Here is a 20,675-nt window from a genome sequence, read left to right as displayed (position 1 = left end):
AGACGCGGAGCGTCTCTTCGTCCCCGACCGGACCGAACACGACCTGGAGGACCCCGACCTGGGGCGGTCCATATGGAAGACGCCATCGAGCCGGCCGGTGGCTAAGCCGGCGGCGAAGCAGGCGGCTCCGGGTTCACTGCTACCTTCGACGACTGGCCGGACGCGGATGAAGCCGAAGCCGTCCCGCGCCGCCAGCCGGCATCCGGACGCGGCGCGGGCTCCTCCGGCGCGCAGCCTGCTCGGGGTGGAGGCCAGAAGCGTCGCGCCGCCCAGGGCTTGTTCGGCAGCCGAACGAAGAAGCCCAGGGGCGGGGCGGCAGCCACCAGGCGGGAAGAGGCGGCCGTGAAGGCGGCCCGCTTCCGCAAAGTGGTGAAGCAGCCGCAGACCGTGTCGGCGTAAGCTCTCTTTCTCTGTGTACTCTCTTTCTTTCTTTTCTTTCTTTCTTTGGTGGTTCTTGAACTCTCGTCCTTTTCTTCGACGATCAGAGCTGTGTTGTCACTTGAGCGGGCGGCTGCCGGCTCCGTCGTCGAGTCGCCAGGGGGCTCTGGGAGCACCACCCGCCGCTGTCCGGGAGGAGCGGGAGGCGCGGGAGGCAGAGGCACGGAAGGCAGCCGCCGCCCAGGCGGCTCGGGAGGAAGAGGCGGCGAAGGCACTCGCCGAGGCCGCAGCCAGGGCCCAGGCAGAGGCTGAGGCCGCGGCGGCGGCAGGGGAGGCTTTGATGGTCACCCCCCTGCGCGCCATGGCGCCTGGGGACGTGGAGCCCTCGCCAGGGGGAGCCAGCGGCTCCCAGCCGGGGCTCGGAGGAAGCTGCGACGACGTCGTCATTTTGGAGAAGGGGCCGGAGCCGACCCAGCCAACTGGGGCGGCCCAAGGCGGCCGGCCTGATTCGCCGCCTGCACAGTCCGCGGAGGGCGAGCCGGCCGCGGGGGCTGAGGTGGCGGTCCGGGTTCCGCCAAGCCGGCGTGCGGGGAAGGCCGCGTCGGAGCCGCAGAAGGCTGCGTCGGAGCCATAGCCGGCCGTGGGCTCCGGCTCGTCGGCCTGAGACGCGGAGGCGGCCAGCGCTACCTCGGGGTGGACGCCAGGCGGAGGGACAGCCGTAGTGAACGTGGCTGCACAAGACGTCCGGACCCGGCTCCAAAGCCAAGCCGCGGCGCTGAGGCAGTTCACCGACGAATTCCTCGCAACGCGGGCAGCCATCCGGGTTAGTATTCCCGTCTTGTTTCTTCTTGAACTTGATTTCTCTTCTTGATCTTAATTTCTTCCGTGGGGGCGCGTCAGCGCACCCACTGGGTGTAGTCCCCGAGTTCTGAGTCGGCTGCTGAGCAGGCGGCTTGGAACTTCTTGGAGAATTTGCCTTTGCTGTTTTTGTTCTCACTTCGGTCTTCTGTCCATCTTGCAGGACTACCACAACCTTCGAGCGGCCGCCTTTAACTCCCAGGCTCGGGAGCTGACTCAGAAGACCGCCGACCTTACTGAGAGCCGAGGTATGTGACTTGATCTTTATCTCATGTGGGGGCGCGTCAGCGCACCCACTGGGTGTAGTCCCCGAGATTCGGGCCGACTGCTGAGCAGTCGGCTCGGATCTTCCTTGACGATTTCTTATTGTCGGAGTAAGTGGCCACGGGTAGCTAAGCCGGCTACCCCTGGCTCTTCAGAAAATTTATCAGGCCTTTGGGCCTTCAAGCACTCCAAGCATTTGGGCCGCCTTCCCGGGCCGACTACCATTAAAGCCGACTCCCGGAAGGCGACCCAGCCTCACCGACTCCAAGAAGCCGGCCAAGAAAGACGCCGACTCCTAGAAGCCGGCCAAGGCCACAACCCCTCCTACATAACGGCGACCTGATGGGGCATGGCCACAGTGCGGCCCACGACCCCCGAAGCCCGAGGCGGGCGTGGCTACAGGGGGCCGTACGGGAGGGATGTCTCCCGTGCGGCCCGGCACTGTAGCCACGCCAGCTACGACGTCATCCACGACCCCCGCCTGTGCGGCTCAAGGACTGTGGGGCCCTTCAGCCAGAGAGAGGCGTGAAGGCGGCCCGGCTTTCCCTAGTCGGCCGGGAGCATAGCCGGCCTCCGGAAGCCGGCTACTCCCTTCCTCGAAGCAGGAGCCCCATTAAGGAGACAAGACGAGGTGAGGCCACAGTAATAGCCCCCGAGGCGGCCCACTGTAGCCATGCTCACCTCGACAAAGCCCTCATCATCAGAGGCGCGGCTACAGTAAGCAGCCGCCGACAAGACCCTAGGCGGTGGGGCCGGCCTGTCGACCGAGTAGCCGGCAGCCGACGGGACCCACCAGCCGGCGGGACCCAGTAGCCGGCGGAGAAGCCGGCGAGCATAGGCACTGACGGCTGGGGCCAGATCCCAGCCGGATTACCATTGTACCCCCGGGGGGTAGGCCTATATAAACCCCCCGGAGCACCCATGCAAAGGGTTGGCATCCAAGATAGCACACGCACACACACCATAGATAGAGAAAAGTAAGAGCTAGTCTTGTTCTTCTTCTCCCTTGATCCCAACAGCTCTAGGAGCGCTTGTAGCTACTCTTTGTCGAGCTAGTGATTATGCGGAGACCCCGCAGAGCAGGACTAGGGGTGTTATCTCCTCGAAGAGCCCCGAACCTGGGTAAGATTCGCCGGCGTGCACGTCTTCGCCTCATCCCGTTTCCAGGCACCGGCGACGTTCTATTGGCTCCCACAATGATAAGCCATCCTTTGGCATATGTCGCACCAACCACCCGACATTTGGCGCCCACCTTGGGGCCAGGTGCACCGTCGTCCGGAGACCTGTTCTGGACGGGAACCTTCTTCCTTCCCCGCGAGCGCAGCCAGCCTGCTGCGCCCGATGGCGCTTGCCCCGACGCGCTGCAAGGCGTCGACGACGCCTGCGCAGCGAGCCGCCTCGCCGATCTGCTCGGCGAGACTCGCATCTCCGACGAGCCTGCGTCCGACGCAGGCACCGACTACCCCGAGAGCCGCCTCGTCAGCCTCCTCGACCAACTTCACGTCTCCAGCGAGCCTGCTGTGGACATGGAGTCTGTCGGCTCCACCGACCCGATGCTCATCGACTCCGACACCGCGTCGCTCGACGCCTACCCCTCCGACGTGGTGGTCTTCGACGACCCACTCCCTCGAGCTGACAGCGACAGCAGCGCTGTCACCGAAGTGCTGGTCGTCGGCCACGTCTCCAACTCGGGCGGGAGCGCCCGCGACGCTCAGCAAGCAGCGATCCACGACCTCTCCATCCCCCTCCCGGCTGACGCCGACGCCGAGACCCTGGAGGCACGCCGTCTTGCCCTCATCACGGAGAGCAAGAAGATAGCCTCGATGAGACGCCTCACCGAGGCCCACCAGCGCGAAGTCGACCGCGCCGCCTTCGGGACGCCGCCGCCGAGCGGCCCGAGCCGAGCCGGCTTCGTCCAGAAGCGCGGCGCGGCCGTTGCCAGCATGCTGGGCGCAGATCGCCCCGTCTACGCCACCCCGCTCGAGAATCTGCGAGCCGCTCAGGCAGCGGCAGAGGAGCTCAATGGGCTGGGAGCCGATGAGCTCCCTTACATGACAAGACGGATCCAGCAGCTGATCGACGCGGCTGCAGAACGGCACGAAGCCGGCGCCCGAGCTGATAGCCATCCCCCGCGCCGGGAGCACGCCGCGACGTCCCGCTCGCCGACTGCGAGCGGCACGCGCCAGAAGAAAGACAAGGAGCCGGCTGCCAGCCGCAGCCGGACCCGCATCACTATCGAGCGCGACGCGGAAGGCCGCCCTCGGGCGGTTGAACATCAGAGAAACCTGCCGCCTCCTCCTCCGCCTCGAAGAGAAAGACGCCTCACTCCGCCGCCCATCACACATCCGACTCTTGGCGACCGACTCGGCCGCCGAGAAGGAATCGGCAAGAGTGACGCCCGCCACAGGATCGACCGCCTTGCTCGGTCCCTGGCGTTAGAAGAAGAAGTCGATGTCGGCCCGCCATGCTTTGGCCCCCGCATCCGCGACGAGCCCTTCCCTAAAGGGTTCTCGCTCCCCAGGGACACGCCCAAGTACAACGGCTCGGTGAAGCCGGAAGATTGGCTCATCGACTACTCCACAGCCGTCAGCATCGCCAACGGCAACCGGCGCGTTGCCGTGAAGTACGTCCCCCTGATGCTGCAGGGCACGGCGCGCACATGGCTCAACCGTCTCAAGCCCTACAGCATCAACAGTTGGCTGGACTTCACCGAGGCTTTCGTCCGCAACTTCACCAGCACCTACAAGCGGCCTCCGAAGCCTCGACAGCTCTCCCTCTGCGTCCAAGGGCCCAACTAGTCGACCCGCGACTACCTCACGCGATGGGCCGAGCTCCGCAACTCCTGCGAGAGAGTGCATGAGGTCCAGGCCATCGAGTACTTCACTGCCGGGTGCCGAGAGGGCACCCTCCTCAAGCACCGACTCCTCTGCGACGAGCCCGCCACCCTCGACGAGCTACTCATCATCGCCGACAAATAGGCCACTGCCGACTCCTCCATGAGGACCGAGCTCCGAGTGGACGCCTCGGGGAAGGTAGTCGCTCCGGCTCCCAAGCAGCCGGCTGGCGACTCAAACCGGCGCCCCTACCAGAACGACCACAAGCGCAAGGGCCCCATGCCGACTTCCTCCAGTCGGCAGGTGGCCACAATCGAAGACCAGCAGCCCGAAGAGCGGCCTGCTCCCAAGAAGAAGGGAGGCCGGCCGCCCTGGCAGCCGTCCTTCTCCTACGAACAAGCACTCGATGCCCCCTGCAAGTTCCACAGCGGCGCGAAGCCGTCCAACCATACAACACGGAAATGCCACTGGCTCACCCGCATCACCAAGGGCGAAGGGATCGTGCCGCCTCCGCCTCCCGGCCCGCCGCCTCCAGCTCCCCAGCAGCCGGCGGCCCGGCCGGCAGTCGGCGCCATCCAAGACGAGTTCCCCGAAGCGCACGACACCTACGTCGTCTTTACGAGTCAAGTCGACGACAAGCGCAGCCGACGCCGGCAACACCAAGAAGTAAACGCAGTCGCCTCTAGCACCGCCGAGTTCATGCATTGGTCGGAAAAGCCCATCAGCTGGAGCCAGGCCGACCACCCAGAGGTGATGCCTTCGCCTGGCTCCTATGCTATGGTCTTGGACGTCACCCTTGCGACGGAGTGGCGAGCTGCCAGATTTTCCCGCGTCCTGATAGACGGCGGAAGCAGTATCAACATACTGTACCGCGACACCATGGACAAGCTGAACATCAAAGCAAAGCAGCTCATGCCGAGCCGCGCTGTCTTCCATGGTATCGTGCCCGGCCTATCTTGCTCTCCAATCGGCAAGTCAAAATGGATGTTCTCTTCGGAGACAAAGATCACTCCCGCCGGGAAGCAATATGGTTCGAGGTGGTGGACCTGGAGAGCCCCTATCATGCACTACTTGGCCGACCTGCCTTGGCCAAGTTCATGGCTGTGCCCCACTATGCCTACCTGAAGATGAAGATGCCGAGCTCGAAGGGGATCATCACGGTAGCCGGCGACTACAAGAAGTCCATCGAGTGTGCCACGGCCAGCAGCCGGCTGGCCGAGTCCCTCGTGGTGGCGGAAGAGAAGAAGATGCTGGAACGGGTTGTGGCCATGGCCGGCAAGCAGCCGACCCTGTCCCCCAACCCCAAGGACTGTGATGCACAGGGCTCCTTCCAGCCTACAAAAGAGACGAAGAAGATACCTCTAGACCCGGAGAGGTTCGCCGTGATTGGGGCGAACTTGGACAGAAAATAGGAAGGCGAGCTCGCCGACTTCCTCGGTGAGAATCGAGACATCTTTGCATGGTCCCCAAAGGACATGCCGGGTGTCCCGAAGGATTTCGCCGAGCACAAATTACATGTCCGATCTGATGCGAAGCCGGTCAAGCAACTCCTCCGCCGACTATCAGAAGAGAAGCGAAGAATCGTGGGAGAAGAGATAGCCCGGCTCCTTGCAGCCGGCTTCATCATGGAAGTGTTCTTTCCAGAATGGCTCGCCAATCCAGTTCTGGTTTTGAAGAAGAATAACAAGTGGCGCATGTGCATAGACTACACAAGTCTAAACAAGGCCTGCCCAAAGGACCCGTTTGCTTTGCCACGGATTGACCAAGTAATAGACTCTACAGCCGGATGCGAGCTGTTGTGTTTTTTGGATGCATACTCAGGGTATCATCAGATCAAGTTGGACCCAGCTGACAGCCTGAAGACTGCCTTCATCACACCCTTTGGAGCTTTCTGCTACCTGACAATGACATTCGGCTTGAGAAACGCCGGTGCCACTTTTCAGCGTTGCATGCAGAAATGTCTCTTGAAACAACTCGGCAGAAATGCCCACGTCTACGTAGACGACATTGTGGTGAAGACAGAGAAGCGCGGTACCTTGCTGGAAGACCTGAAGGAAACATTTGCCAACTTGCGCCGATTCCAGATCAAGCTCAACCCCGAGAAGTGCGTGTTCGGAGTGCCAGCCGGCCAGCTGCTCGGCTTCCTGGTCTCCGAATGCGGCATTGAGTGCAACCCTGTCAAGATCAAGGCCATCGAGAGGATGGAGATACCCACCAAGCTGCGAGATGTGCAGAAGTTCACTGGCTGCTTAGCCTCCCTGAACCGTTTTATCAGCCGACTAGGAGAGAAGGCTCTCCCCCTATATCGACTCATGAAGAAGTCCACTCACTTTGAGTGGAATGATCAAGCCGACCAAGCCTTCCATGAGTTGAAGAAAATGTTGACCACTCCGCCTGTCCTGGCCGCGCCAACTGAGAAGGAGCCCATGCTCCTCTACATCGCCGCGACAAGCCGAGTCGTCAGCACTGTTGTTGTGGTCCAGCGCCCGGAGGAAGGCCGAGCCCAGCTGGTCCAGAGGCCGGTCTACTATCTCAGCGAAGTACTATCCAGCTCAAAGCAAAACTACCCGCACTACCAGAAGATGTGCTATGGGGTGTACTTCGCTGCCAAGAAATTGAAGCCCTACTTCCAAGAGCACCCCATCACGATCGTGTGCACTGCCCCGCTCGCCGAGATCATAGGCAGCCGGGATGCATCTGGCCGGGTGGCCAAATGGGCCATTGCCTTGGCGCCCTACACGATCTTCTATCAACCCCGCACCGCCATCAAGTCGCAAGCATTGGCCGATTTCCTCGTCGACTGGGCCGAGACCCAGTACCTACCGCCGGCTCCCGACTCCACCCATTGGCGGATGCACTTTGATGGGTCCAAGATGCGCACCGGCTTGGGAGCCGACATCGTCCTCACCTCTCCCAAAGGCGACAAGCTCAAGTACACGCTGCAGATCCACTTCGCCGCCTCCAACAACGTGGCCGAGTACGAGGCGCTCGTACATGGGCTCCGGCTAGCCAAAGAGCTCGGCATACGCCGGATCCTGAGCTACGGCGACTCCGACTTAGTGGTCCAGCAATCATCTGGCGATTGGGACGCCAAGGACGCGAACATGGCGAGCTACCGCTTCCTCGTCCAGCAGATGAGCAGACACTTCGAAGGGTGCGAGTTCCTTCACGTGCCAAGGGCCGACAACGACCAAGCAGATGCCCTAGCACGGATCGGCTCCACCCGACAAGCCATACCGACTGGCGTCTCCCTCCAGCGCCTCCTCAAGCCGTCCATCAAGCCGTCTCCAGAGTCGGATTCCATCTTCGTACCGCCTGCGCCAGAAACAGCCGGATCCGGCTCAAGAAATCCCGCAGGCGGCACGGGGACTTCGACGACTGCCCCGGGAACCGACGTAGTCGCACCCGGCACAGGGACCTCAGAGCCCGGCCCGGGGACTACAGCAGTCGGCCCGGGGACTGCAACGACGCAAGAAGTGGTGGTCGACCCCAACGCAACACCCAACCCACCCACCCGAGTCATGGTGGCCACGATAACAGCAGAAGAAGTCACAGCTCCCTCATGGGCCCAGCCCATCCTCAAGTTCCTAGTCAGCAGAGAGCTGCCGACTGATGAGATCGCAGCAAGACTAGTGCAACGACGAGCCGCCGCATACACAATAATCAACAGGGAGCTGGTGAAGCGCAGCGTTACTGGAGTCTTCCAGCGTTGCGTCGAGCCAGAAAAAGGAGTGGCAATCCTCAAAGACATCCACCAAGGCGAATGCGGCCACCACGCCGCCTCAAGATCCCTCGTGGCCAAGGCTTTCCGCCATGGGTTCTTCTGGACGACTGCCTTGGAGGATGCTAAAGAAATAGTCAAGACCTGCAGAGGATGTCAAGTCTTCAGTTCCAAACAACACCTGCCGGCTTCTGCCCTCAAGACCATTCCCCTCACCTGGCCTTTCGCCGTCTGGGGACTGGACATGGTGGGCCCTTTCAAGACGGCCCGCGGTGGCATGACACACCTGCTCGTTGCGGTGGACAAGTTCACAAAGTGGATCGAAGCCAAGCCCATCAAGAAGCTGAACGGGCCGACTGCCGTGACATTCATCACCGACATCACTACTCGGTACGGCGTGCCGCACAGCATCATCACCGACAACGGCACGAACTTCGCCAAAGGCGCACTGGCACGTTTCTGCGCGACACAGGGCATCCGACTAGACTTAGCGTCCGTTGCCCACCCGCAGTCAAACGGCCAGGTCGAGCGAGCAAATGGACTTATCGTCTCCGGCATCAAGCCCCGACTGGTTGTACCACTGGAGCGATCGGCCGGCTGCTGGCTCGAAGAGCTGCCGGCTGTCCTCTGGAGTCTGCGCACTACACCCAACAAGTCAACCGGCTTCACTCCATTCTTCCTCGTGTACGGTGCCGAGGCTGTCATCCCAACAGACATCGAGTTCGACTCGCCTCGAATCACCATGTACACGGAGGAGGAAGCCAAAGAAGCAAGAGAAGACGGCGTCGACCTACTGGAAGAAGGCCGGCTGTTAGCCCTCAGCCGGTCCGCCATCTACCAGCAAGGCCTGCGCCGCTACTACAACCGCAAGGTCAAGCCAAGATCCTTCCAAGAGGGCGACCTTGTGCTCCGGCTGATCCAGCGAACAGCCGGCCAGCACAAGCTCTCGGCCCCTTGGGAAGGCCCCTTCGTCGTCAGCAAGGCACTCGGCAACGACTCCTACTACTTGATCGACGCGCAAAAGCCAAGAGCACGCAAGAGAGACGACTCCGGCAAGGAGTCGGAGCGACCATGGAACGCAAACCTCCTAAGACAATTTTACAGCTGAAAAGCAGTAAGTATCACGTTACCCCTTTTTTGTATTAAGTTACAAACCAACAGGCCCCCCGAACAGTACTCGGGGACTGCCTTTTATTTCTCTATGGATGACGAGTGTCATATCCATGAATGTCTTATTACATTTTGAATTCTTGTCCGGCACCGGGTCCGACTAGTCGGCCCGGGGACTGGCCGCCTTAAGCTATATTACAAGTTCTTCCCGAAGTCAGCAAAGTAGTGCGCCGGCTCCCCAGTCCTCTCTTGTTGAAAGTCGCAGCTCAAAGAACTGACTGTCCGACTAGCAAGAGAGAAGACAGAAAGGACGCCCACACGAAAACGGCTAAGGAACAACTAACCTATATAGCAAAAAGACGGCCTCCATATATGCCTGCCGTCTGTCACAGCAGCCGGCTGGCTGGATTCCTAAAAACTTAGCTTAAGTCCGACCGAGCTAAAAGTACTTCCCCCTCCCCAATCGGCCCGGCACTCCCCGGCTACAGATTGCAGAGCAACTGTTTGACTAGGGAGACGGCAACCAAGGGAGGGCGGCAAAGGAACAAAGCAGAAGGACAAAAAGCAAAAGTATAAGGAAAGACCGATTGCATAACTTATATACATCAAAGCCCCCGATAGGCGGCAACAGACTTGAGTTTCAATACACCCAGTGGGTGGAACTGCGCAGACTTAACCAAAAACATTGTTCAAGAGTAACAAGACAGGAAACAAAAGAAAGAAGACAAAGGCACGAAGGCCGAGTTGGTCGGTGAAGGCAGCTCGCCGGCTGAAGGAGTGGCCGCCTAGCTAGTCCCGGCTTGACCGCCTCCCGCAACAGGAGACGCACTCGCACGCAGCGTAGTGCTGGAGGCGCGGTCAGGCTGGCCGGCTGCTCCACCAGCCGGCTCGACGTCTTCACCCTCCTCCTCCTCCTCTTCGCCCTCGTCGCTGGAGTCGATCTCCTCCGCCGAGTCCTCGCTGTGCGCCGGGTCCAGCCCGAACCAATCTTCCGGCTGGGCGACTCCATTGTCGTCCACCTCGGGGGCGAAGACGTTGGTGTCGGTGTAGTCGGCGATCGCCGAAGCTCGCCGAATGATGGCCGGCCGGGCCGGCTCCAGCTCCGCGTCGGCTTGCTGCCGCCAGGTGGCCAGCTGGTCCAGATTCAGGCCTGGGTACCAGGCCTTGACGAACTCCAGCGCCCGCCCGGCGCCGGAGCGAGCCGCTGACGCCTTCCAAGCCTCGAAGCGACCGACGGCCACCTCCAGCCAGTCGGCGGTCCGGCTGGGAGTGCGCGGGATCGCTTGGCCGGGCCAGAGGGCGGCCAAGACCTGCGACCTGGCACGCTGGAGCCGGCGGAGCAGCCTTTGAGCCGGCTGGATACGAGCCTGGATCGCCAGGAGCTGCTCCTCCAGCGAGCGGCCGGCAGTCGGCGAAATCTCGAAGCCGGCTCGCCTCTTCTCCTGGCGACGAGCTTCGATGGCCTGGTTGGCGGCAGTGGAATAGCCGGGGAAGTACTCTGCGCAGAAAAGAAAAGAAGAACCCCATGTCAGAAAAACAAGTCAAAATGACTGATGGCAAGAAAGGACGAAGGGGTAGACGACTTACCGTCAACCAGATCCTCAATCTGGCCATAGCCGGAGACCAGAGTCTGCCTGGCGTCGTTCCAGGCGACCGCCTCCGTCTCGAACTCAGCCTGGAGGGCGGCTTCGCGGTCCTGCGCGGCCTTCAGCGCCGCCTTGTGGCTTTCCTCCTGGTCGGCCAGCTTCTTGACCAGGCGATCGCGCTCCTGCACTAAGGCGGCAAGCTCCGCGTCCTTGGCACGAAGAGCAGTCTGGGACTCCCCCAGCTGTGCCCTCAGACTGGCGTTGGCCGCTGCAGAGATAGAAGAACAAGAAGAACGATGAGAAAACATCAAGGAAGATCCGAGCCGACTGCTCAGCAGTCGGCCCGAATCTCGGGGACTACACCCAGTGGGTGCGCTGACGCGCCCCCACATGAGATAGAGATCAAGTCACATACCTCGGCTTTCAGTGAGATCGGCGGTCTTCTGCGTCAGCTCCCGAGCCAGGGAGTTGAAGGCGGCCGCTCGGAGGTTGTGATAATCCTGCAAGATGGACAGAAGATCGACGTGAGAACGAAAGCAACGACGAGAAATCATCAAGGAAGATCCGAGCCGACTGCTCAGCAGTCGGCCCGAATCTCGGGGACTACACCCAGTGGGTGCGCTGACGCGCCCCCACGAGAGAAATCAAGAAGAAAATGAGAATACTAACCCGGATGGCAGCCCGCGTGGCGAGGAACTCGTCGGTGAACTGCCGCAGCGCCGCGGCTTGGCCCTGGAGCCGGGTCCGGACGTCTTGCGCGGCGATGTTCACTACGGCCGACCCTCCGCCTGGCGTCCACCCGGAGGTAGCGCTGGCCGCCTCCGCGTCTTGGGCCGACGAGCTGGAGCCCACGGCCGGCCGTGGCTCTGACGCCGCCTTCTGCGGCTCCGACGCGGCCTTCCCTGCGCGCCGGCTTGGCGGAACCCGGACCGCCACCGCAGCTCCCGCGGCCGGCTCGCCTTCCGCCGACTGTGCGGGCGCAGGCTCGGTCTGACCGCCTTGGGCCGCCCTGGTCGAAGGAGTCGGCCCCGGCGCCTCCCTCACAAAGATGACGTCGTCACCGCTCCCGCCCAGACCCGGCTGGGAACCGCTCGCTCCCCCTGGCGAGAGATCCGCGTCCCCGGGCGCCATGGCGCGCAGGGGGGTGACCATCAAGGCCTCCCCTGCCGCCGCTTCGGCCTCGGCCTCTGCCTGGGCCTTGGCTGCGGCCTCGGCGAGCGCCTTCGCCGCCTCCTCGTCCCGAGCTGCCTGGGCGGCGGCTGCCTTCCGTGCCTCCGCCTCCCGCGCTTCCCGCTCCTCCCGCGCCTCCCGCGCGTTCCTTTCCGTCGCCTCCAGGAGGGCAGCGCGGGGATCCACGCGGCGGGCGGTGCTCCCAGAGCCCCCCGGCGACTCGACAACGGAGCCGGCGGCCGCCCGCTCGAGTGACAGTGGAGCTCTGATCAAAGAAAAGAAGACAGAGGTTCAGAAGACCACCCAAGAAAAGAAAGAAGGAGAATACACAGAAAGAAAGAAAGCTTACGCTGACACAGCCTGCGGCTGCTTCACCACTTTGCGGAAGCGAGCCGCCTTCGCGGCCGCTTCTTCCCGCCTGGTGGCCGCCGCCCCACCCCTCGGCTTCTTCGTCCGGCTACCGAACATGCCCTGGGTGGCGCGACGTTTCTGGCCTCTACCCCGAGCAGGCTGCGCGCCGGGGGAGCCCGCGCCGCGTCCGGAGGCCGGCTGGCGGGGCGGGACGACTTCGGCTTCGTCCTCGTCCGGCCAATCATCGAAGGTCGCGGAGAGCCCGGCGCCGCCTGCTTCGCCGCCGGCTTGGCCACTAGCCGGCTCGGCGGCTTCCTCCATGTGGACCGCCCCCAGATCGGGGTCCTCCTGGTCGTGCTCGGTCCGGTCGGGGACGAAGCGGCGCTCCACGTCCGCCCCGCTGGCCGGCCGAAGCAGAGGACTCTGTCGAAAGAGCGAACCGACTGAGTCAGAGTCGGCCCGGAGGAACTCGGCCACAAAGAGAAAAAGAGAAGGGGAGTGTACCGTAGGCGGAGGATTGGCGCGGCTGTATGGCTCCTTGCCGAATTGCCAGTCGTCGGGAAGCTGGCAGTTGGCGAGGTAGTTCACCATGTCGGCCGCGTCGGCCCGCGGCATCTCCATGGTGCACATCCGGCTCGGGTCGAGCTGGCCGCTCATCTGACAGATCAGATGAGGCCGGCTCTGGAGCGGAAGGACCCGGCGTGTGACGAACGCGGCCAGGAGGTCGGGCCCCGTCAGGCCCTCCGTCTGGACCATCACCCGCAGGCGGGCGATGGCGGCGTTTCCTCCCTGCGACAGCGTCACCGCCCGGAAGGACCACTGGGGCAGCCTCCCCGCCGGCGGGCCGGCTACGTAAGCCAGCAGGTTGACGTAGTCATCCCGTGGAGCGATGTTCCGCACGTAGAAGTATGATTTCTGCCACTTCTTCACCGATTGGATCAGCGTGATGACGGGGAAGGGGTTGTCGGCGCCCGATCTCCGCGACGCGATGAAGGCGCCAGTGTGGGCCGGCACGCCCTGGCTGCGCGTACCCAGCTTCGACTGGAAGAACTCCCCCCAGAGCTCCAGGGTGGGGAGGACGCCGAGATAGCCCTCGCACAGGGTGACGAAGGCCGACAGCAGCACCACCGCGTTGGGGGTGAGGTGGTGCGGCTGGAGCTGATAGAAGTCCAGCCAGGTGCGGAAGAAGGCGCTCACTGGCAAGCCGAAGCCGCGCAGGAAGTGCGAGCGGAAGACCACCCGCTCGCCATCCCGCGGCGCCGGCCTGATTTCTTTCTCCGGCGCGAGGCGGACCTCCACTTTGTCCGCACTGGGAAGACGCCGTGTGTCGCGGAGGAAGTCGATGTGGTCGTTGTGGACGATGGAGCCATCCCAATCCCCGCCGCGCTGCTCTACATGGGGAGGCATGGCAGAAGCTAGCACGGCGGCGGAGGAGCGTGCGGAGGAAGAGCGCGGCGGCGAGGCGCTATTGTGAGAACGAGCAAGGCGAGAAGACGAAGGAAGTAGGAGGAGCGTGCGAGGGTCTGCCGCCCTCCACCTCCCCCTACTTATAGCCTCACGCGGCCAAAGAGGCCGGACGTGGGGGGAGACGCGGGATTAACTGCGCCCACTCCCCCCACGTCTCGCGTTTACTACGCATAAGTGCGAGCCGAAACTGCCGCACGGAGCGTGCGGGCGGTTTCGGGATACAAAAGATCCGCGCCTGGGCCGGTGCGCGGACGTGGCGGGCCCCCTCTCTGCGGCAACGTCCCGTCTCGCGCGTGGACTGGCAGGCTTTCCGGCTACGTGGCGCGCCGTCGGCCCGCGGCCGGCCCGCGGCCCGGCGCGCATGCCAGCGGATTCCCGCCCTCCGACTCCAGAAGATTTCGGCTCAGGCGACATGCCTGACCAAGGCCGGCTCCCAGCTGCCGGCTTGTCGCGATGGGAAGCTGATCGAGCTTCTCGGACCCTACTCCCCCTCGAAGCCCGATCAGCTTCGGGGACTACTGTCGGAGTAAGTGGCCACGGGTAGCTAAGCCGGCTACCCCTGGCTCTTCAGAAAATTTATCAGGCCTTTGGGCCTTCAAGCACTCCAAGCATTTGGGCCGCCTTCCCGGGCCGACTACCATTAAAGCCGACTCCTGGAAGGCGACCCAGCCTCACCGACTCCAAGAAGCCGGCCAAGAAAGACGCCGACTCCTAGAAGCCGGCCAAGACCACAACCACTCCTACATAACGGCGACCTGATGGGGCATGGCCACAGTGCGGCCCACGACCCCCGAAGCCCGAGGCGGGCGTGGCTACAGGGGGCCGTACAGGAGGGATGTCTCCCGTGCGGCCCGGCACTGTAGCCACGCCAGCTACGACGTCATCCACGACCCCCGCCTGTGCGGCTCAAGGACTGCGGGCCCCTTCAGCCAGAGAGAGGCGTGAAGGCGGCCCGGCTTTCCCTAGTCGGCCGGGAGCATAGCCGGCCTCCGGAAGCCGGCTACTCCCTTCCTCGAAGCAGGAGCCCCATTAAGGAGACAAGACGAGGTGAGGCCACAGTAATAGCCCCCGAGGCGGCCCACTGTAGCCATGCTCACCTCGACAAAGCCCTCATCATCAGAGGCGCGGCTACAGTAAGCAGCCGCCGACAAGACCCTAGGCGGTGGGGCCGGCCTGTCGACCGAGTAGCCGGCAGCCGACGGGACCCACCAGCCGGCGGGACCCAGTAGCCGGCGGAGAAGCCGGCGAGCATAGGCACTGACGGCTGGGGCCAGATCCCAGGCGGATTACCATTGTACCCCCGGGGGGTAGGCCTATATAAACCCCCCGGAGCACCCATGCAAAGGGTTGGCATCCAAGATAGCACAGGCACACACACCATAGATAGAGAGAAGTAAGAGCTAGTCTTGTTCTTCTTCTCCCTTGATCCCAACAGCTCTAGGAGTGCTTGTAGCTACTCTTTGTCGAGCTAGTGATTATGCGGAGACCCCGCAGAGCAGGACTAGGGGTGTTATCTCCTCGGAGAGCCCCGAATCTGGGTAAGATTCGCCGGCGTGCACGTCTTCGCCTCATCCCGTTTCCAGGCACCGGCGACGTTCTATTGGCTCCCACAATGATAAGCCATCCTTTGGCATATGTCGCACCAACCACCCGACACTTATTGTTCTTCTTCTTCTTCCGTTCCTGCAGCGGCCAACGCCGGTCTGAGGGCACAGCTGGGGGAGTCCCAGACTGCTCTTCGTGCCAAGGATGCCGAGCTCGCCGCCTTGGTGCAGGAGCGCGACCGCCTGGTCAAGAAGCTGGCCGACCAGGAGGAAGGCCACAAGGCGGCGCTGAAGGCTGCGCAGGATCGCGAAGCCACCCTCCAGGCCGAGTTCAAGACGGAGGCGGCCGGCTGGGCAGAGGCCAGGCAGACTCTGATCTCCGGCTATGGCCAGATCGAGGATCTGGTTGACGGTAAGTCGTCTACCCCTTCGTCCTTTCTTGCCATCTGCCACTTTGGCTTGTTTTTCTGATTTTGGTGTTCTTCTCTTCCTTTCTTCTTCTTCGCGCAGAGTATTTCCCTGGCTACTCAACTGCCGCCAACCAGGCCATCGAGGCCCGTCGCCAAGCGAAGAGGCAAGCCGGCTTTGAGATTTCGCCGACCGCCGGCCGCTCGCTGGAGGAACAGCTCCTGGCGATCCAGGCTCGCATCCAGCCAGCTCACCGGCTGCTCCGCCGGCTTCAGCGTGCCGGGTCACAGGTCTTGGCTGCCCTCTGGCCTGGCCAGGTGGTCCCTCGCACCCCCAGTCGGACCGCCGACTGGCTGGAGGTGGCCGTCGGCCGCTTCGAGGCTTGGAAGGCGTCGGCGGCTCGCTCCGGTGCCAGGCGGGCGCTGGAGTTCGTCAAGGCCTGGTATCCTGGCCTGAACTTGGACCAGCTGGCTACCTGGCGGCAGCAAGCCGATACGGAGCTGGAGCCGGCTCGGCCGGCCATCATTCGGCAGGCTTCAGCGATCGCCGACTACACCGACACCAACGTCTTCGCCCCCGAGGTGGACGACAATGGAGTCGCCCAGCCGGAAGAGTGGTTCGGGCTGGACCCGGCGCATGGTGAGGACTCGGCGGAGGAGATCGACTCCAGCGACGAGGGTGAAGAGGAGGAGGAGGAGGGTGAAGACGCCAAGCCAGCTGGTGGAGTAGCCGGCCAGCCTCAGCCTGACCGTGCCTCCAGCACTACGTCGCGTGCGAGTGCGTCTCCTGCCGCAGGAGGAGGTCAAGCCGGGACCAGCTAGGCGGCCACTCCTTCAACCGGCGAGGCCGCCTTCACCGACCAGCTCGGCCTTCATGTCGCGCCCTTGTCTTCTTTCTTTTGTTTTCCTGTCTTGTTACTTTTGAACAATGTTTGGTTAAGTCTGCACAATTCCACCCACTGGGTGTATTCAAATTTAAGTCTGTCGCCGGCCTGTTGGCGGCTTTCATGTATATAACTTATGCAATTGGTCTTTCCTTGTACTTTTTGCTCTTTGTCCTTCTGCTTTTTCCTTTGCCGCCCTCCCTTGGTTGCCGCCTCCCCAGTTAAACAGTTTCTCATCAATCTGTAGACGGGGAGTGCCTGGCCGGTTGGGGAGGGGGAAGTACTTTAGCTCTGCTAGACTAAAGCTAAGTTTTTTAGGAAGCCGGCCAGCCGGCTGCTTTGACAACCGGCAGGCATATTTGGGGGCCGTCTCTTTGCTATATATGTTAGTTGTTCGTTAGTCATTTTTCGTGTGGGCGTCCTTTCTGTCTTCTCTCTTGCTAGTCGGACAGTCAGTTCTTTGAGCTGCGACTTTCAACAAGAGAGGACTTGGGAGCGGGCGCACTACTTTGCTGACTTCAGGAAGAACTTTCAATATAGCTCAAGGCGGCCAGTCCCCGGGCCGACTAGTCGAACCCGGTGCCGGACAAGAATTCGAAATGTAATAATACATTCATGGATATGACACTCGTCATTCATAGATAAATAAAAGGCAGTCCCTGAGTACTGTTCGGGGGGCGTGTTGGTTTGTACTTAATACAAAAAGGGTAGCGTGATACATACTGCTTTTCAGCTGTAAAATCGTCTTAGGAGGTTTGCGTTCCATGGGCGCTCCGACTCCTTGCCAGAGTCGTCTCTCTTGCGTGCTCTTGGTTTTTGCGCGTCGATCAAGTAGTAGGAGTCGTTGCCGAGTGCCTTGCTGACGACGAAGGGGCCTTCCCAAGGGGTCGAGAGCTTGTGCTGGCCGGCTGTTCGCTGGATCAGCCGGAGCACAAGGTCGCCCTCTTGGAAGGATCTTGGCTTGACCTTGCGGTTGTAGTAGCGGCGTAGCCCTTGCTGGTAGATGGCGGACCGGCTGAGGGCTAACAGCCAGCCTTCTTCCAGTAGGTCGACGCCGTCTTCTCTTGCTTCTTTGGCTTCCTCCTCCGTGTACATGGTGATCCGAGGCGAGTCGAACTCGATGTCTGTTGGGATGACAGCCTCGGCACCGTACACAAGGAAGAATGGAGTGAAGCCAGTTGACTTGTTGGGTGTAGTGCGCAGACTCCAGAGGACAGCCGGCAGCTCTTCGAGCCAGCAACCGGCCGATCTCTCCAGTGGTACAACCAGTCGGGGCTTGATGCCGGAGAGGATGTGTCCATTTGCTCGCTCGACCTGGCCGTTTGACTGCGGGTGGGCAACGGACGCTAAGTCCAGTCGGATGCCCTGCGTCGCGCAGAAACGTGCCAGTGCGCCTTTGGCGAAGTTCGTGCCGTTGTCGGTGATGATGCTGTGCGGCACGCCGTACCGAGTAGTGATGTCGGTGATGAATGTCACGGCAGTCGGCCCGTTCAGCTTCTTAATCGGCTTGGCTTTGATCCACTTTGTGAACTTGTCCACAGCAACGAGTAGATGTGTCATGCCACCGCGGGCTGTCTTGAAAGGGCCCACCATGTCCAGTCCCCAGACGGCGAAAGGCCAGGTGAGGGGAATGGTCTTGAGTGCAGAAGCCGGCAAGTGTTGCTTGGAACTAAAAACTTGGCATCCTCTGCAGCTCTTGACTATTTCTTTAGCATCCTCCAAGGCGGTCGGCCAGAAGAAACCATGGCGGAAAGCCTTGGCCACAAGGGATCTTGAGGCCGCGTGGTGGCCGCATTCGCCTTGGTGGATGTCTTTGAGGATTGCCACTCCTTTTTCTGGCTCGACGCAACGCTGGAAGACTCTAGTGATGCTGCGCTTCACAAGCTCCCTGTTGATTATTGTGTATGCTGCGGCTCGTCGTTGCACTAGTCTTGCTGAGATCTCATCAGCCGGCAGCTCTCTGCTGACTAGGAACTTGAGGATGGGCTGGGCCCAGGAGGGAGCTGTGACTTCTTCTTCTGTTAATGTGGCCACCATGACTCGGGCGGGTGGGTTGGGTGTTGCATTGGAGTCGGCCACCGCTTCTTGTGTCGTTGCGGTCCCCGGGCCGACTGCTGCAGTCCCTGGGCCGGGTGCGACTACGGTAGTCCCCGGGCCAGTCGTCGAAGTCCCCGTGCCGCCTGCGGGATTTCTCCAGTCGGATCCGGCTGTTTCTGGCGTAGGCGGCACGAAGATGGAATCCGACTCTGGAGACGGCTTGATGGACGGTTTGAGGAGGCGCTGGAGGGAGACACCAGTCGGTATGGCTTGTCGGGTGGAGCCGATCCGTGCTAGGGCATCTGCTTGGTCGTTGTTGGCCCTTGGCACGTGAAGGAACTCGCACCCTTCGAAGTATCCGCTCATCTGCTGGATGAGGAAACGGTAGTTCGCCATGTTCGCGTCCTTGGCGTCCCAGTCGCCAGATGATTGCTGGACCACCAAGTCTGAGTCACCGTAGCACAGGATCCGGCGTATGCCGAGTTCTTTGGATAGCCGGAGCCCATGTACGAGCGCCTCGTACTCGGCCACAATGTTGGAGGCGGCGAAGTGGATCTGCAGCGCGTACTTGAGCTTGTCGCCTTTGGGAGAGGTGAGGACGATGCCGGCTCCCAAGCCGGTGCGCATCTTGGACCCGTCAAAGTGCATCCGCCAATGGGTAGAGTCGGGAGCCGGCGGTAAGTACTGCGTCTCGGCCCAGTCGACGAGGAAGTCGGCCAATGCTTGCGACTTGATGGTGGTGCGGGGTTGATAGAAAATTGTGTAGGGCGCCAAGGCAATGGCCCATTTGGCCACCCGGCCGGATGCATCCCGGCTGCCTATGATCTCGGCGAGCGGGGCAGTGCACACAACCGTGATGGGGTGCTCTTGGAAGTAGGGCTTCAATTTCTTGGCAGCGAAGTACACCCCATAGCACATCTTCTGGTAGTGCGGGTAGTTTTGCTTTGAGCTGGGCAGTACTTCGCTGAGATAGTAGACCGGCCTCTGGACTAGCTGGGCTCGGCCTTCCTCCGGGCGCTGGACCACAATAACAGTGCTGACGACTCGGCTTGTCGCGGCGATGTAGAGGAGCATGGGCTCCTTCTCAGTCGGCGCAGCCAGGACAGGCGGAGTGGTCAACATTTTCTTCAACTCATGGAAGGCTTGGTCGGCTTGATCATTCCACTCAAAGTGAGTGGACTTCTTCATGAGTCGGTACAGAGGGAGAGCCTTCTCTCCTAGTCGGCTGATAAAATGGTTCAGGGAGGCTAAGCAGCCAGTGAACTTCTGCACATCTCGCAGCTTGGTGGGAATCTCCATCCTCTCGATGGCCTTGATCTTGACAGGGTTGCACTCAATGCCGCGTTCGGAGACCAGGAAGCCTAGCAGCTGGCCGGCTGGCACTCCGAACACGCACTTCTCGGGGTTGAGCTTGATCTGGAATCGGCGCAAGTTGGCAAATGTTTCTTTCAGGTCTTCCAGCAAGGTACCGCGCTTCTCTGTCTTCACCACAATGTCGTCTACGTAGACGTGGGCATTTCTGCCGAGTTGTTTCAAGAGACATTTCTACATGCAACGCTGAAAAGTGGCACCGGCATTTCTCAAGCCGAATGTCATTGTCAGGTAGCCGAAAGCTCCAAAGGGTGTGATGAAGGCAGTCTTCAGGCGGTCAGCCGGGTCCAACTTGATCTGATGATACCCTGAGTATGCATCCCAAAAACTTAACAGCTCGCATCCGGCTGTGGAGTCTATCACTTGGTCAATCCGTGGCAAAGCAAACGGATCTTTTGGGCAGGCCTTGTTCAAACTCGTGTAGTCTATACACATACGCCACTTGTTATTCTTCTTCAGAACCAGAACTGGGTTGGCAAGCCATTCTGGAAAGAACACTTCCATGATAAAGCCGGCGGCAAGGAGCCGGGCTATCTCTTCTCCCACAATTCTTCGCTTCTCTTCTGATAGTCGGCGGAGGGGTTGCTTGACCGGCTTCGCATCATCTCGGACATGTAGTTTGTGCTCGGCGAAATCCTTCGGGACACCCGGCATGTCCTTTGGGGACCATGCAAAGATGTCTCGATTCTCACG

Source organism: Aegilops tauschii, chromosome 5 (genome assembly GCF_002575655.3).
Source record: "Aegilops tauschii subsp. strangulata cultivar AL8/78 chromosome 5, Aet v6.0, whole genome shotgun sequence".
In the NCBI taxonomy this organism is placed as follows: domain Eukaryota; kingdom Viridiplantae; phylum Streptophyta; class Magnoliopsida; order Poales; family Poaceae; genus Aegilops; species Aegilops tauschii.
Note: the sequence above shows the minus strand (reverse complement) of the source record.